The sequence below is a fragment of the Sceloporus undulatus genome, unplaced genomic scaffold, assembly GCF_019175285.1.
Source record: "Sceloporus undulatus isolate JIND9_A2432 ecotype Alabama unplaced genomic scaffold, SceUnd_v1.1 scaffold_19, whole genome shotgun sequence".
Taxonomy (NCBI): Eukaryota; Metazoa; Chordata; class Lepidosauria; order Squamata; family Phrynosomatidae; genus Sceloporus; species Sceloporus undulatus.
In genome coordinates this window covers 1,804,950-1,819,015 of record NW_024802941.1, presented here as the reverse complement: position 1 = coordinate 1,819,015, position 14,066 = coordinate 1,804,950, and the positions used below count along the sequence as shown (strand labels likewise).

At 41.5% G+C, this 14,066-nt stretch overlaps 1 protein-coding gene across 1 annotated transcript in view; it reads right to left on the bottom strand.

The window, feature by feature from the left end:
• LOC121917471 (zinc finger protein 292-like) overlaps nt 1-10,128 on the bottom strand; it is a 49,175-nt gene extending 39,047 nt beyond the window's left edge. Inside the window, exon 1 of the mRNA XM_042443473.1 lies at nt 9,955-10,128. The gene's annotated coding sequence lies outside the window, so the exon portion shown is untranslated. The remainder of the gene's footprint in view (nt 1-9,954) is intronic.
• Between the last annotated feature and the right edge of the window lie 3,938 nt (nt 10,129-14,066).

The following is a 14,066-nucleotide window of genomic DNA, read 5'->3' as shown; positions in this document are numbered from 1 at the left end:
ATGGGTGTCGCCATTTTGACGCGACTGACGCTTAGCGTCCACATGTCACGACCCACTTGTGACATTGCAAGTGCGCCATTGGTGCACTCAAGCATCACAAATGCACCGGACAAAGAACCAGCTTTTTTTTGGGTTCTTTTTGCAGCGTGAGGGAGCCATGCGGTTTGTCCACTGCGGCTCCCTCATATAGCAAAACAAGGCACCAGCAGACTGCTGTTTTTGGGCGGTCTGTACCCCGCCTATAAGACTGTGATCATATAAAATACTGTTTCTATCTAAATAATACATTTTAATTTTTTTAATTAAAATTTTGTGGCTTGTTTTCATTTTTTCCCTATATTTCTCAGATGGGAAAACAAAGACATATGCTTAGATAGCAGAGAGTGCAATAGTATGCAATTCTCCCTTTAGTATACGATATTCAGAAAGCCCCTGCTTATTTGATAGGTTAGGGACTAATGGAATGTCAAAAAGTTTAAATGGTTGAAATGAGGAACCAACAGTGCTCTGGTTTCTAATCTGTCAAATAAACAGGGACACCTGAATTGAACTGGAGAAGGGTACCATTTGAAGTATATTTATATCATCTGAAGAAGATGAACCAATGCCTCATTGTCATTGCCGCTGAGTGGAGGGAAGCAGAATCTAGACAGCGGTGCTAGCTGCGTGATATAACTGCCTGGGCTGGCTGTAGGCTCTCTGAGGTGGCAGCGGCAGTTTCAGCTTGGCTTCATTCGGTGCAGCAAGCTGAGTCAAAACCACCTCTTCCTCCTTGAAAAGCCTATCGGTAGCCTGGGCACTAACATCTCAGACCCAGCAACGCTGTCTGGACTCTGTTTCCTGCTGTTCAGCAGCAATGGTGGTGAGGTGCTAGGTGCTTCTTCTCCCCCAGCCATCCAAAGGTGGGCTGCTCATCACCAGTCCAGCTGTGCTCATCAAGCCTGTGCACACCCTTCTACTTTCCCTTAACTGTTCTCTTCAGCCTATGCTGCTTCCTAGCCAAAACGCTTCCTTGCATGGAAAGAGAACAAATAGATTCAAACAGCATCCCTCCCCCATTCGGCCAGAGGAGTCTCAATATTTCTTCAGGAAAAATCAAAGCCTATTAGTAATGCCTCTCTTGCTCAGTCCATAATTGCCTCAGCCAAACAAGCGTTAACTACCACCTCAAAAGTAAAAACCCAGCCTTCCCAATCCATTTGAAACAAAGAATTAACCTCCACTCTTTTGTCCCTTTAAATCACTGTATAACCAGAACTATTAATGCAACACGTAGTCAAATGAGTGGACCACACATAGACTATACGGATTCTGGGTTTAATTTAAAATGGTCGAAAGAGCAAAGTGTTCAAAAACAAGCTGTCAAAAAATGGGGGATGTTTGTAATCACAATTGCCTTTAGAAAACCAAGACTTCTATATTTTTAAATTTTATTATTATGTCAAGTAGCACATGGACCTAAATACTCTAAAGACACCAGATCCTGTTTGATTTTAAAAGCTAAACACGGTTAGCACTGATCAGTACTTGGATGGGAGACCACCACTGTTGAATACCACGTACTGTAGACTATATTTCAGAGGTAGGAACAGTGAAACCACCTCTGAGTATCCCTTGCCTAAGAAAATTCTATTAAATTCATGGGGTTGCCATTAGTCAACAGGCAATTTGAAGGCGAGGGTGGGTGGGTGGATATATGTACACACACACTATGCTAAATAAGTTATGAGGTATTTTATGGTGCTAAAACAAAAAAATGGGTTTCATATGAAAAATAAGTAAAGCATTTATTTTAATTTTATTCAGAATTTCAACTCCTCCTTCCTGAAAACGGGTTTCTCCATAGTTTCAGGATCTCTGCAAGTTTTAATTCCTTATGGCTAACCCATACAAGTAAGGTTCTGGAGACTTGTCAGCAGTATATGTCATAAGACCTCCAAATAGTTTTTAAATGGAGCTACACATGTGGTTTAGGACTCTTAACTCAAATGTATGAGTGCTAGTGTCCTGTCTTATACAATGTGCACATGCTCACCATTTTCATTTGTTAAAATATATGACCAAGAAGAACCCATTTTATAAATGTTGCCTCACCATAACTTTATTCATCTGAATTTCCAACATTTCTGTTAGCAAAAATAAAACTAATTTTCCAATTCAACAGTACTTATCCTCTACACCAGGAATTCCCAAGGGGTGCAAGATGGACTTTCAGGGGCTGTGACAAAGAGTAGTTTGTGTTCTTGAGTGACAAGTCATGAATCACCCAGCCAGCTCCCAGCGTGCCTTGAGAAGTGATAGTAGGTGGTTGTATTGGATAGATAGTCCCATTGTTCATTTAATCAAAAGGAGAGGATTTTACGATTACAATAGTTTAGATTTTTCTGAATAAATTAGAATCTAATTGTTCAATTTAGATTGACATTTTATCCACTAAGTTAAAAGCTTCTTTTTCAGTTCAATTTGTTCATTTGTAGTATAGTATGTGGTTCAATTTGCGGTTTAAAAATTAGAAATTAAACTTCCTCATCTTCAAATGTGATACTGGTTTTGTAGGGAGTGTGAACATTAACCAAATATATCCTAGGGCTGTGGGGGCATGGAAAAGGTTTGAAACCACTGTTCTACACAATCTCCAAGGACAAAGATGGGTTTTATATTACTGCCACTTACTTTAATGTTGGATCTTACTTAGGTAAGTACCAGAGGGCCAGCTTACCTGTGTTTTTTCTCCACAGGCATCTCCTGTGGCATTGCTCTTTGCTTCTTTTAAGTGTACAGGGGGAGTCTTGTCACAATGTCCAGTTACCTTGGACCAGGAGAACACTCCAGTTCATGGTTTTGTATTAAAGGCACAATGATGCAAAATAAAGATTGAGAATACAATACCACTCGTATTAATTACTGTTTATGTTTCTACATGTGCAATGCAAAATGATAGTTAATGGTAGAAAGGGCAGATGATGGTCAGATGTTGCTTTGAAGAGGTAAGGAGAACTATGCAAACTTGGCTCTCAATTTGCAGTAAGTCAGTGCTATGTGTTTACCTTAAGGTAAACAATGGTTATCTTGAAATGGCTCCCACTATCCTAGGTATGAAAGAAATCAGATATTAAGTTAGAAAAAATAACAAAGTGAAAACATGTTTGCACTCTGAATTACAATGGAACTTTCTATTTCTAAACATCTTTAGAAATAGAAAGCTACCTAATATCACATTAGAATGTTGGACTATCTAATTCAGTACTGTCCAATCTGAATCAGTTTATCTACGAAAATCTCACAATGTTACGCAACCAATTAAACCAGAAAGCATCTAACCATGGTTTCTTATGTCTAGATTAGGAAAGTGCTTACCATCTGCAGATGGAGGCACAGTATTAGACCATAGTTCAAAGCTGTTTTAATAGCCTGGCTTGACCTGAAACTGGTATCCACAATTCTGTATTTGCCAGAAATGAGAAACTATGGGGTGAAACAAGCCGCCCCTTCTGAAAGTGGATTGTGGCTGCAGCAACAGCAAGCTGTGGCTCCAATCTGCTTTGAAACTGCCCAAAAAGGAGCGGCAAAGAGCCACTCCTTTTTGCACTGACAAAAGTCAGCTTTTCCACCTTGCCACAGCGGGAAGCCAGCTTTAAAGTGCTCGGGCAATGTACGGCATGTAAACGCTGCACTGCCAGAACGCCCAGAAGCTGGACCACATGTGGGCGGCTGCCCATCTTGAAGCTGGCTTCTGGGTGTCTTGGGGTCATGCATCGTCTGTATGCCACACCTCCAAGACGTCTGGAAGCTGGCTTTTCATGACGGTCTGTTTCTCCTCTATAATTAACAGCCTTCTGGCTTGTTTGCTTATGGCAGGGGTAGGCAATCTGCGGCCTGCGGGCCGCCCTTCCTTCCTTGTGACCGGCCCCAGCTCGGGTCCTCGTTCCGCCGGGGCCTTTTCGGTCTCCGTGAGGTCAGCATGTTTGTTCAATTTTGCATATAATCCTCATATACAATCATTTTATCCTAACATTTTTTTAAAACTCCGGCAATTTTTTTCTCGATTTCCCTCCATTTTTATTTCACACTTTCCCTCCATTTTAAAATTGTTGTGCCACAATTTTTCCTCAGTTTTATTTAGTTATTTAAAATTATTTATTTTTATTTTTTGGCTTCGCCCCCCAGGTGTATGAGGGATAGCAACCCGGCCCCTGGCTTATGGCATCAAGGGTAGTGCAAAGGGACTGTGTGCATGGATGAGTGAAACATCCTGTTATATCTGTTTATGAAACTGAGCTGTGATAATCTGAACACAGCTCCTAATGAAATTGACTTTCTAGGATTTTAGGAAATGCGTTTTTAAAACCTATGACTATACAGATTGAGTATTCCTTAGCCATAATTTTGGAGTATTATAGAATTTTGGATAAGGGATACTGCGTATAAGGTATATATGAATCATAAATGAATTTCGTGTTTAGGCTTGGGCCCCATTTCCAAGATACCTTATTATGAATATGCCAATATTACAAAATCCAAATTAAAAAAAAATCCAAATCCAAACCCTGGTCCCAAACTTTTTGGAAAAGAGACTCAACCTGTACATGTAACTGGAGGAATTTCTTCTTTTATACAACCACTCCAGTAGTTGTACTTAAGTTACAATATTTTACTATGGTTGATACAGCACTTGTTATCTTCATTCTACTAAAATCCACCAATATGGCACAGTGCCCAATGCCACAGCCCAGTATCACCCAGTTAAATAACCCACAGTACTCTACTAAAACAAAACTTTTTGCATTTACAAGTTCCATTTTCAATAAAATCAGGATAGAAAAAAGTGAAATCAAGCATCAATATATTCTTTTTTAACAGAATCAAAAAAGTAATATTGCTATTTCAAACATGCAATTTTATCCTTATTTAAAACAATTAATGTTTCCAGTACAAATATTTAAGGTCTGAATTAAATGAGTTCCAATTACTTGTTTTTCCACCAACAAAACAGTTGCTATTGGACAAAACTACAAAATATACAAAACTATATGCATATACATGCATTCAAATTCTCTTTTAAAAGAACAATTTTTGTATGACATTTTAAAATGCAGGCATCAACATTTTAAATAAAGACTGTCTCTTGGATAAAAAACTATTTCTGTTCTATTTATTATGAAATCATACTATAGAACTGATCATACTAAATTGTAGGGCTAAATCCAGTGTTAACCCTCTTTATTGCAGACACACTGAAATTAATGGGTGTACATAAATGGTGATTCATTTCAATCCTGTTCATTTCAACCTGAGTCCTTTAGTTGGGGCATGGCATCTTGTCCAAAGTGGTGCGGTGGTCTGAGCGTTAGACTACAAGTCTGGAGACCAGCATTGTTCAGCAGTGGAAGCCCACTGGATGACTTTCAGCAAGTTGCATACTCTCAGCTTTGGTAGAAGACAATGGCAAACCTCCTCTGAACAAATCTTGTGAAGACAACCTCATGATCACTTTCTATTATGGCTACCATAGTTGGAAACGATGCAAAGGCACACAGCAATAATTCAGCCATAGAGTTTTATCTACCTCTTATTTGACCTTTCCCACAAATCTACAGCTTGAAGCATCACACTGGTTTTCCTCATTGTTTCTGAACTGCTATAATTCACACATACAGAATCAACTTCAGGATTAACTAAAATATGCCAAGAAATGTGGAAAACAAAACGCTGGCTAATAGACTAGAAATGATCAATATACATCCCAACCACTACATTTTGTATTTGTTGTGAGTCTTTTCTGTAGTATGTAATATATGTTGTAGTCTTTTTATGTTGTATGATTAGGTTTTGTCATATGATGTTAAGGTGATGTTAATGTGATGGGATATGTGTTATTTTTTTAATAAACCACCCACAAAAAAGGAGAAACAAAAGATTGCAGCAACTATAGAATCATAGCATTAATTTCGCACACAGATCTACAGTATAGACTCCATTGTAGGAAGAAATGCCAGAAGTGCAAGCAGGTTTCAGGAAAGGTAGAGGAACTAGGGACCACAATACAAACACGAGGCATAATAGACCACACTAAGAAATTCCAAAAGAAAGCCAGTGTGTGTTTTATAAATTATAGCAAAGCCTTTGACTACATCATGAAAAGCTATGGAACACTCTTAAAAATATGGCAGTGCCAATACATCTGATAGTTCTCATGAAGAGTCTGTACTCAGGACAAGAGGGTTTAATGTAGACTATTTGGAAACAATGGTTCCCAATTGGCAAAAGGGGTCGAGCATGAATGTTGTCACACTATTTGTTCAACTTGTATGCAGAAAATATTATATGAAGAGTAGGGTTAGACTTAGAAGGAGAAGTAGTGAAGACAGGAGAAAAGAACATCATAAATGTAAGATGTGTGGATGACACCATATTACTAGCAAGAAACACCATAGATTTGGAACAATTACTAAGGAGGGTCAAGAAAGAAAGTGCAAAGGCATCCTTATTGCTGAACAGAAAGAAAACAAAAATAATGACCACAGAGGACCTACATACATTCAACGCATGAGGAAATGGAAATAGTTAAAAGAACTCACATCCCTTGAATCAAACACTGATCAGAACAGAAACAGCAGTCAAGAAAAAGACTAGGAATGGGAAGGCCAGCCATAAAAGAACTAGACAAGATCTTAAAGAGCAAAGATATACAACTGAGTGCTAAAGGTAGAATCATCCAAGTGATTGTATTCATCAATATGTATGGATATGAAAGCTGGACAGTGAAGAAAACAGATAAAAAGAAAATAAACTCATTTGAGATGTGATGCTGGAGAAGGGAGCCGAGGATACTGTGGACATCATCATCATTATTATTATTATTATTATTATTATTATTATTATTATATATAGCGCTGTAGATTTGCACAGCACTGTACATAAAAACAATAAATATATAAGAATAAACCTGCCTATGGCGTACAATCTAAGAAATAATAGGATAATACACATAAAATACATAGCAATACAGGAAATGGTTCAATAAAACAGGCAACAAAAAAGAACATCAAATAGCAAATTATAATCACGCAATGCCTGGGAATGGTTCTCTGAACAGGATGGTCTTCAACGCTGTTTTGAAGCTGGTTAAAGAAGTGATGGCCCTTGTGTCTCGCGGGGGAAGAAGGTTCCAGGAGTGAGGGGCAGCAAGTGAAAAGGGGTGAATCCGCGATGGGTCAGAGAAAATCCTGGGCTCAGACAGGTGACGTTGACTACCAGAACGGAGGGCCCGAGTGGGAAGGAGAGGAGAAAGAAGGTCTGACATCCAAAGCAAACAAACAAATGGGTCCTTGAACAGATCAAGCCTGTACTCTCCCTGGAAGCCAAGATGACTAAACTGAGGCTGTCGTATTTTGGCCATATCATGAGCAAGTATGACTCGTTACAAAAGAGAAAATGCTGGGAAAGGCATAGTGTAGTAGAAAGAGAGGAGACGACATGCCAGATCAACAGACTCAATCAGGAGGTGATGGGGATGCATCTGCAAGTCTTAAGCAGAGCAGTGGAAGACAGGGGTCTTAGAGGTGTCTCACCCGCATGGTCGCCATGTGTTGATTCAATTCGAGGGCATTTAACAAAAAATAACAACAAAGCATAAGACAGAACTGGATAACAGTTTGATGCCATTCTACAATTTTTGCAGAGTAGCAGGCTATTCATCTTTCACAAACACCTAGAGAGTTTATGGCTATAAAATTGAAATTGCCAGATTCAGCTACCAGGTTTATGCCAATTTTCTCTGTAAGGGTCTTGCTGATTTTTTTTATTTAAATTATTTAACATAATTTTCATATTGCCTTCAGCAATAAATGTGATCATAAACCTTACTTACATTTGTATGACTTGTCAGAGAAATAGGTGCTGAAGAAACTGTGACTAGTTTTTTCTAACACTTTCTTTACAAACATCTTCTTTATGACAGCTCTGCAAACTGATTTAGCACATAAGTAAACAGTTAAAACTCTTGAATGAGTTATGATTGGAGGCTGAAATTGTGTATGTGCCTTCAGTTCATTTCAAATCTATGGCGACCCTAAAGCAATCCTGTCATGGGGTTTTCTTGGCAAGTGTCTTCAGAGGGGGTTTGTCATTGCTGTCCTCTGGGGCTGAGAGAGTGTGATTTGCCCAAGGTCCCCCAGTGGGACTACATGCCTTAACTGGCATCCGAACCCTGGTCCCCAGAATCCTAGTCCAGTGCTCAAACCACTACACCTTGCTGGCTCCCATGCACAAATGAAATGCCCATGCCTAAATCCACACATCTGAACTGGTGGAAAGAGCAGTAGAATACATATATGCTGAGAAAGCACTCTAGACATCACAAGCAGCTCTCTTTGTTGTTGTTGTTGTGTGGCTACTAGTCGTTTCTGACTTATGGCAACCTTAAGGTGAACGTATGTTAGGATTTTCTTGGCAAGATTTGTTCAGAGGGGGTTTGCCACTGCCATCCCCTGAGACTGAGAGAATGTGACTTGCCCAAAGCCACCCGGTGGGTTTCCATGGCCAAATGGGGATTCAAACCCTGGTCTCCAGAGTTATAGTCCAACACTCAAACCACCACACCATGCTGGCTCTCAGGTCTGATCTGCCCCTTAGAGAACGTAAAATGAAAGAAACAGCGAAGTTCATAAATCAACCAAGAGTTGTTCTATGGAGGGTTCCAGGCAACCTACAACCAAAACAATAAGGATTGCAGCCTGACTGATGTTGGTGAAGGGGTTTATGAAAGGAGTCCTTGTGGAAGTCCTTCCCCTCCCTTCATCTGCTTCCTCAACATTAGGAGGAACTTCCTGACAGTGGAACACACTCCTTCCTTGGAGGTCTTTAAACAGAGGCTGGATGGCCATCTGTCAGGGATGCTTTGATTGTGAGTTCCTGGATGGGAGAAGGGGTTGGACTGGATGGTCCTTAAGGTCTCTTCCAACTCGATGATTCTATGACTCCCTTCCCCCACTTTGTAAGGTTGGAGTAGATGGTTCTTTGTAACCTTATTCTAGTTATAAGACTGTATGCTTCTATACGTGAGTGTTTTGATTATGAGTCCCTGCATGGCAGGAAGGGGCTGGACTGAATGGTCCTTGTGGTCCCTTCCAACACTATGATACTCTGACATCCCCCCCACCCCATTTTGTAAGGTTGGAGTAGAGTAGTTTGCAATCTCTTCTAATTCTATGATTCTATGCACATGGCTCTCTGTGTTTTGACGGTGTCTCCCTGCATGGCAGAAGGGGGTTGGACTGGGTGTCCCTTGTGGCCTCCTCCAACTCTAGGATTCTATGACTTCCCTCCATTTTGTATTGTTGGAGTAGATGGTTCTTTGTGACCTCTTCTATGAATCTATGCTTCTGTATGCTCAGGCAGTGTTTTGACTGTGTCTCCCTGCATGGCAGAAGGGGGTTGGACTGGATGGTGCTTAGGGCCTCTTCCAGCTCTGTACGGAAACACTAGGAAGGCCTCTGCGTGCAGGAATGGATGTTGTGTTATGTATGAACACATCAGTCTCTTGCTCTGGCCAGCCATGTAGGCCAGAGGGGAGGGGGCGCAGGGGATGGCACAGCCACAGGGGCACGGGGCCAGGGAGCCCTCCTCCTCCTCCTCCATCTCCAGGGCTCCTGAACCCCCTCCTTCTCCCCATCGGGAGTAACCAATCCCTCCTCCTCCTCCTCCTCCTTAGTGCTGCTGCTGGGTCGGGGACAGAGAGGCTGGCCGCCATCAGGAGACAAAGGCCCCTCCTGAGGCGAGGCGGCAGCAGAGGAACCACAACAAAGGGCGAAGCGAGCGCGAGCCCCCGGGGCGACAGGAGGAGGAGGCGGAGGAGGAGGAGGAGGAGGGCTGCGCAAGGGCTGCCCAATGGCCCCAAAGGAAGAGAGGGAAGCGGGCCACGACCACCGCCACCTCCTCCAGGCCCCTCCTGACCTGGCAGAGCTGCTGGCAGTATTCGGTGGCCGCCTCCTCCGCCGCGGCCGGATCGCCGCTCTCCCTCAGCCTCGCCTCCAGTGACCGCAGCCGCTCGGTCAAGCGCGGCAGAGACAAGGCCAGGCCGACGCTGCTGCTGCTGCTGCTGCCGCTGCTGTTGCTCTCCTGCTCGGCCTCCTCGTCCGCCATCTTCGCAGCCAGATCCGTCGCGTACGCAGCGCGCGCGCCGCCGCCGAGAAACACAGACACACAGAAACCACACGCACAGAAACGCACGCGCATGCGCGCCCCCGCGCCTACCCTCCCTCCTCGGCGTACGGGGGTCACGTGATTACACATCGCCACGTTCCAGGGAGGGGGAGGTCACGTGGGGGATAAGGGGCGGGGAAATACAAACACGCATCGCTCGCTTGCTTTCGGCTGTCCTTTCTTCTCTTACGCGCTACTCCCTCCCTTTTTCCCTCCTCCCTCGCAGAGGGGCGGGGCGACCGCCTCCTCAAAACAGGGTCACGTGCCGCGGGGTGCGGGAGGGAACGGCCGCGCGCCCACTTCTTTTTGGCGGCAGGCAGGGTGAGAGAGAGAGGTGCTCTCTGGAAGTTTCGTGCTTTGGTCCTCTCTCTGTCGCCTGGCGCGCGCGAAAGTGTGTGCGCGCGCACTCGCTAATTCGCGAGCCCGCGCTCTCTTGCCATTTTCTCTGTTAATGTGTGGAGAAGGGTCTGAGGGAAACGCTGAGTTCGGCCCCTTGACAGGAATTTTAAGCCTCACAAACCTTTTCCTGAACACAGTCATTTCTCCTTTAAAAATAAAATAAAATAAAATATTTTTAATAAATAAAACAATATAAATAAAATAGAGAATACATAATAAAATTATACACACACACATATATATATCTACATATATATATATATATATACTGTACATATTATTTCATCTATGTATATAATTTATATATATATATGATATATATGATATTTATATTTTATTTATTAAAATAATATTTTAAATTTATGTATTAATTCTATAAACCTATATATATATTATAATATATATATATATATGTAATATGTATTATCTTTTTTAAAATTTTTAAATAAAATATTTTTAATTAATAAAAGATAATATAAGATAAAATATAAATATTATATTTTATATATATATATATATATATATACAATAGATGTTTTATACATATATATATATAATTTATCTTTTATTATTTATTATCTTTTATTTATATTTATATTGTTTTATTTATTAAAAATATTAAAATGATTGTGTCCAGCAGGAGGACTTGTATGACTTAAAATCCCTGTCAATGGGCCAAACTAAATGCTTCCCTCAGCCTATACATAAAATAAAACAATAAGTATAATAAGAGTAAAAATAATAATAAAAATCAATAAAGACTAAAATATTCTGAGATTGTTCATTAATTTCTAATTTTATTTGCATGCTGGCTTTCTCCCAGGCTGAGGGCCCAAGGTGGCCTCCCCCATAACAACCAATTAAAAACATTTAAGAAAAGTTTTAAAACCAGTCTTTAAAAAAACTGCCACATTAAAAAAGTATAAAGCTGAATAAAAAAGCATACCAAATAAATAAATAAATAAATACCGATAAAGTGTGCGTCTGTATTAAGAGCCTTCCTTGCTTAAGAATTAAAAACTTGCTTAAATAAAAATGTTTTTGCTTGGCGGGGAAAGGAAACCACTTTATTAAATCTTGCACATACCCGACTATAAGTTGACCTCATGTATAAGTCGAGGGCAGGTTTGGGGGGCCATTTGAACGAGGTAAAATATTGGATCACATAACAAAGGAGCTAAAGGAAGAAGGCAAGGAAAACAATGTCAAAGAACCTACACAATTCTAGCAGGCCTGACTGTTTGTTCTCTCCATAAGGCTGGATGGATAGGAGAATGGGGAGGAGGAGTGCCAGCGCTTTCAAGATAAATTATGCTCTTGCTTTTCACTAGGGCATGGTTCCTTTTTTAAATAAGAGCTAATGTAATGTACAGTACTTATATTGACCCGTGGATTAGTTGACTTAGGTTTTGTGGGTTAATTTTTTGACTAAAATTTCTAGACTTATACATGAGAGTATACAGTACTCTTGAGAACAGCATTCTTCTGATACAGTGTACAATTGCATCTATGATAGACCTGAACAACTTGGCAATAGGGAGGGACCAAAACTAAAATAGGCTACACTTCTTTGGGCCGCTGATAGATATTAATATTAATTCTGTCCTCCTCCATCTCTGCCCAGCCCCTCTACTCAAGAGAAAGCCAGGTGGTGGAGGAGTCTTGCAGGGCGAGCATTTGCCCTTTCTCATCCTCTACATGGATCTTTACTCAAAAGGAGGCCAAGCAAAGGAAGAGCCTTGAAGTCGCTCCACATTCTCACAGGCTACCCAAAATCCTTTGGCGGGCCACATGTGGCCCCTGGGCCATAGGTTGTGCAGGCCTGGTCTATGTGATTGTAAAACTGCATTTTATATGCAAACATAGCCTAAGTGTGTGGACACTCATCATTGGCTGCTTAGGCTTTGTTTACTATGTCGCATACGTGATGTCACATACATAGGAGCCCTGATGGCTCAGTGTTTAAATGTCAGTACTGCAGCCACAAGGTTGTGAGTTCGATCCCAAGGCTCCAAAGTTGACTCAGACTTCCATCCTTTCATAGGTCAGTAAAATGAATACCCAGCTTGTTGGGAGCAATAGGCTTACAGATTTTAAATCACTTAGGGAATGATTGGTTCACTATTAAGTGGTATAGAAATGCAATGCTATTGCTATTGCTATTTTTTCTGCTAATGCATAGCAAAACTAAATTCAACCATTGTCTATTTACCTCTATTCACATTTTATCTCTTGTGGCTGTACTCTTTGAGGTCCCAAGGAAAAGAATATCTGGAACAGATCCCCATGAGTTGGGAGGGGCGACTATACAGCTTAGCATTGGGACCTCGTTCTTTGAGGTCCCAATGCTAAGCTGTATAGTCGCCCCTCCCAACTCATGGGGATCTGTTTCAGACCCCCCCCCCCATGCATGAAAATGCCCACTTGCACATATGCAAATCCCATAGAGAATAATGGCATGCATGCATGTGGTGCATGTGCAGGGCTGTGCACGTGTGCCCATTTTAAAAATAACAGCTTGTCCCTCCTGTGAAGAGCGAGACCGCAGACTTCAAGTCCACACATATGGAGGGACAACTGTATTTGCTTCCCTAAATTGTACTATGAGACTTCAGATCAACTTTCTGGCCTTTGGCTATCACCCGCTTGTCTGGTAGCTGCACTATACCCTAAATTGGCCCTCCACAGCACAGCCAGCCCCATCCTCAGTAACGTCAGCTGCTGGAGGGGTTGGCACCTTCAGGGTTCGGGGCAGCTGCAGCAATCTTTTTTTAGCTAATTGTATTTATACTGTGATATATTATGACTATTTTAACATTGTTGTTTAGACCTGGGATAGGGGGTTAGGGACGGTTTTAATTTTGAATTTTATTGTAACTTTTGATGCATTTTTTATTGTTGTAACCCGTCCTGATTCTGTGTCATTGGGCGGACTATAAATAAATAATAATAATAATTATCATTATTTATTATGCCGAACGCTGAAAGCCTTGGGAGAAGAGGTTGCCTCAGCAGTGGTCTAGGCAGGCTGGGCATGTGCCTTCAGGGTCTGGCATGGCTGCAGTTGCATTGGACCTTGAAGTGTTGGAGGGGGGGCTGCTTTCAGGAACCCCTTTGGGTGCAGCTGCACTGGACTGTGAAAGCTTTTTTTGTTAGGTTTTAGTAAAAAGCCAAATTTAGATTTGGTGAATCTCCTTAGTACAGCCTGCTTCAGTGGAGGCACGGAAAGCAGCAAGACTAGCCCCCGACCCCCACCCACCCACATGTATAAGCACAGCAAAAGGAATAAAACACAGGCTTTCTTTAAAAAGAACGTAAAAATAGTTTACTCACAAAACCTGTGCGTAGTTCATATACGTAAACACAGCTTCATGATGAAGATATAAGGAAGTAGAAAGTGTACCTGCTACTTAGTGGAAAATATACAAAAGGAGCTTAATCAACATCCCAAAACCAAGCGTAGT